The sequence below is a fragment of the Loxodonta africana genome, chromosome 10 (assembly GCF_030014295.1).
Source record: "Loxodonta africana isolate mLoxAfr1 chromosome 10, mLoxAfr1.hap2, whole genome shotgun sequence".
NCBI lineage: Eukaryota > Metazoa > Chordata > Mammalia > Proboscidea > Elephantidae > Loxodonta > Loxodonta africana.
Window position 1 is genome coordinate 27758253 of NC_087351.1, and position 4762 is coordinate 27763014.

The window sequence follows — 4762 nt, forward strand, 5'->3', positions numbered from 1 at the left end:
ACACATTTTCTTGAATCCACCCACTTTACCACCCCCTCTAACTTACTTGCAGTGATTGCTCATCTCAGGGTTCCATGGTCCCTTCCTACAATCAGATCGTATACTTCTAACACAATTTTCCACAGTGGCTGGCACAGGAATGAGAACATAGTATTCAATACTTTCATTCTTTCAAAACTGAATAACTACATATTTCATTTTTTCTAAGCTACAAGCTTGGTAATTTCTTCCAGCACACTGAAAAGCATGATAGATAGTCAAAACAAGCTCCATAAAACTGTTATAACATATAAGAAGACAGCTGGAATATGAGAAAAAAGTCCAAAGAAAATGTAGAAAGTAAATTGAATTGTGACAATTTGATGTCTCTATATCTGAGTAATTTTATCATTTAAAACTGTGGAAGAATCCTGTAGTCCTATTAGGAAAAGAACAAGTTCTAGATCACAGACTATGAATGGAGTAAGAAGGGAAAGGAACAATATGTAGACAGCATGAGAGAAGGACATTAAAACTGAGAAGTGGTTTAGTGTTTTATTCCATTTTGTTTAACAGATACTTTTATACTACCACAGACCAAGAATTGATTAAAGCATTTTACAAATATCAATTCACTTGATCCTTATACACTTATGGATCAAGCAAAGAAGGTACCTTTAAACCATAAGGAACAGCCATTTTCGTAAATCTAAAACAGTCAAATGTCAGGAATTTCAGATGGTTTAACCTACTGTCCTTGTTTTACAAATGAGGGAACTTAAACATACATAAGTTAAGCAATTTGAAACTTAGTAAAAAGCAAACCTGAAACTGGAAGTCAGGTAGTCTGGCTCAAGTGCTTGTAACCGTGTCACTATTGTTCCTAAAAGTGTAGATGGCAGGGTTCATAAAAGGGGTGATAAATACATCAAAAATGGCAAGGAATTTATCCACTGGCACCATAGGAAACGGCCACAAATACACAAAGATGCATGGACCAAAACATAAGACCACAACTGTGATGTGAGCTGACAGTGTAGACAGGGCCTTAGACAAGCCACTGAAAGAATGTTGCCAGTGATCAAGATGAAGATGTAGGAGATAATCAAAATGAAAAAAGTTCCCAATGAGATGAACCCACTGTTGGCAGAAACCATGAGCTCCAATCTGTAGGTGTCTGTGCAGGCAAGCTTAATAAATCGAGGAAGATCACAGTAAAAGCTGTCCACTTCATTGTGGTTACAAAATGGTAGATTTACAACAAATACTAGTTGGATCAGCGAGTGGATGATTCCAATGATCCAGGCAGCCACCAAGAGTAAAATACAAGTTTGGAAGTTCATGATGGTCAGGTAGTAGAGAGGCCTACATATAGCAACATATCGGTCAATGGCCATGATTATGAGCAACACCGTCTCAGTTCCCACAACAACATGAATGAAGAATATCTGAGCAATACAGCCTTGGAAAGAGATTACTTTTCTCTCCTTGAAAACATCAGAAATCATTTTTGGAACTGCACTGGAGGAAACCCACATATCAATAAAGGAGAGGTTGGCCAGCAAGAAGTACATCGGGGAGTGCAACTGGGAGTCAGAGACCACTGTGAGCACAGTGAGGAGATTTCCTAAAATACCTGCTACATAGAACACAGAGAAAACTAGAAAGAGGACAAGTTGTATCTCCAAAGAACTGGTGAGTCCCACCAACACAAACTCAGACACCACTGAGTGATTTTCTCCCCTCATGGTCCTGTTCACCCTGGAATCCAAATTTCTCTGAAAGAACGAGAGAAACAAGAAATTGGAATTACTGGATATATCAGGAACGGTTCCATTACAGAAGCACAATCACTAGGAGATAATATACTAAGGGAATTGTTACAGAGATACCTTATAAATTTACGGAAGCTTCTTCAGTAGTATCTGTAAGGCAGTGCTCTTTATATCTAATGCTGTAGCTTGAAATCCACAGGACAGTCGGGAAGGGAAGGTGGATACAAAGTAGGGAGAGGAAGAATAAACTGGAACCCACTAACAAGAGCTCAGCCCACAGGAACAGCCTGAAACCTATGTAAGTTCTCAATGACTCCCACCTTGACGGAATGGGTGTTCTGCAGAAGCCAGAGCCCTTCACCAAGGAGCTAAACACACACCTGGGCCAGGAGTTACAGAAGTTAAAGGAGGATCCCAAGGAAGGCGGCGCAATTGCAGGTCCATCTGCTGTCTTTCACCAATGAGATGAACCAGCAGATAAGTAACAACATGTGTGTGCTACAAAAATGGCTGCTGCTTAACTTCTGCCCTCCAAACCTTTCACAAGTATGTTTCTTAAAGCCCATCTTAATCGGAAACATGCAAGAAAGGAAATTCACAGAAACATCGTGTAGCTTACTAACAGAAGGTCCAAGTAAGAAAGAAAATATACAAATTTTGAAATTTGACTATTATCTCTTTTTCACTCAGTAAAAGCTCGACCATACAGGTACTTAAATCTTTTTTGATAAAGGCCGTAAAACCACAGCCCCTAATCTCACCCCATCTTCCAACAAATTCCCCTTCTTGTTTTACTAACTTTGTGAAAATTTCACAATGGAATTTCCTCTGGTGTCAAGGAACCACCTCAAGTGAAAATATCAATAGAGTTTGGTGATGAAAGGAAAACGAAGGTACTACGTATTATATGGCAATAAATTGTTGCTTCTCCTGGTCCACAGGGACATCAAAATGTCAGAGAGTTTGGGGGTTGACCCCTCTTTCTCCCTGTTCCAGGTATTTTGACAAGGTTTCTGGGATTAAGAATTGGTCTGTGGACAATCTAGGCATTGCAATGATGGTTTAGGAATCAGAAATCAGTTTAGTGAGGTTCATTTCAGGCCACTCTATACATATTTCAGATAGGATTCCCCATGTGAAGGAAATCAAAAACTAATCTGATTTCCAAATTGTACATCCAGGACTAGTCCTAAAGAATGTGAAAGTTGATCTAAGTTTTCACTTAGCATGCTGCAGTTCTCAGAAAAAATACAACGGTTCAGATAAAAAAAGAAAAGAAAAATGTAGCTTGTTTTCTAGCCATTGAACATCCAGGATGTCCCAGGGATCCCACAAAAATATTTACCAACACAGAAGATATTTGTGTTCACCAACATGTCTAGCAGATAGAAAGCAATAAATATTGTTGAGTAGATCATTGGATGGTTAAATGGTTCTATGCATAGAGGCATCGGTTAATAGGTGGATAAATGAATGTGACATTTTATTTGACTGGTTGATTTTTGATATTTGTTTTCTTTCATCAAATTTACTCTGCAATTTCCTTTCTCTTTTTAAAGAGACCTATTTTCATTCTTTCATATTTGATATTTGCTGTCTGGTAATCAACCACTTCAGCAAGTCTATCATACCTTCTAAAAAGTGTTTATTAAAGTTACATGATTTCAAGTCATTTTACTAAAACATAATTATAATGAATTTAAGAATGATCATCTACAACTATATTTATAACAGCCTCAGCTCTGGGTAGAATATTGTAGTAGGCTAAAAAAAAAAAAAAAACAGATAAATATGAAGCAAGGCTCCTAATCGCAAGGGACTTCGAATCTAAGGAAAGAGGTCAAAGAGAAATAGTAATACACAATGGTACATATTAAAAAGTAAAATTGTGGTTCAGGAATTCATAGAAGAGAGCATCACTAAGAACTAAAGGGAATCATTGGATCTTAAAAAAAAAAGAGAACAGAAATTCCTGCAGGTGCTTGTATACATTCTCCATGAAAAATTTCATTGATGGGCAGCAAACTAGCTCCTGAAGCAACTTATTTCTATCATTGGACATCCATAATTATTAAGAAAGAAATTATGACAGAAATTTCTTTCTTTGACTTCAAACCATTTATCCTAGTTCTGACCTTTGAAGCCATGCAGATTAAATTCAATCCATCTTCCATATGCCAATCTTTCAAATCTTTGAAGACATCTCTCATATCTTTCAAAAGTTATTCTTTTCTGAGCAACTATCACAGTTATTTTTAACTCTTTATATGCCAAGAGGTCAGCAGTTTGAATTCGCCAGGCGCTCCTTGGAAACTCTATGGGGCAGTTCTCCTCTGTCCAATAGGGTCGCTATGAGTCGGAATCGACTCGACGGCAGTGGGTAGTATATAATATTGTATCCAGTCTATTTATATTCCTAGTCAACATTCTCAAGGAAAGTTAGTCTTAAAATGTGATAAAACAGAAGTATTTTATTGTAAAATATTATAGAACTATTACTCAATTTAATTAAAAACACTTGTTTTAATTCGAAATTTACATTAGCTTTGAAATACAGAGCTAATGATTGCAGAAGTAAGGAATTAGTATTTCGATCAGTGCTAGAAATTAGACATGCAGGTGTCAGTATACACATGGATAGAACATGCATATATTTACCATTGATTTATCTTAACTGATGTGTTCAAGAATCTATTGCATTAGTGGTTCCTAAGGACATGCAGAAGCCCTGGTGTTACAGTGGTTAGTGTTCAGCTGCTGACCAAAAGGTAGGCAGTTGAAATTCACCAGCCACTCCTTGAAAACACTATGGGGCAGTTCTACTCTGCCCTATAGAATTGCTATGAGTCATTATCGACTCGACTACAACCTGTTAGGTTTTTTGTTTGTTCGTTTGTTTTAAGGACATGCAAACAACACATTCGTCCCCTACATTCACAATTCTAAAAGAAATTGCTAGGTTATAGCACAATTTCAAGCAATAAGATACGTGTCTAAAACAAAAGTTT

At 37.2% G+C, this 4762-nt stretch overlaps 1 pseudogene; it reads right to left on the reverse strand.

The window, feature by feature from the left end:
* Positions 1-604: 604 nt before the first annotated feature.
* Positions 605-2509, reverse strand: LOC100655232 (olfactory receptor 4F6-like; annotated as a pseudogene).
* Positions 2510-4762: the final 2253 nt, after the last annotated feature.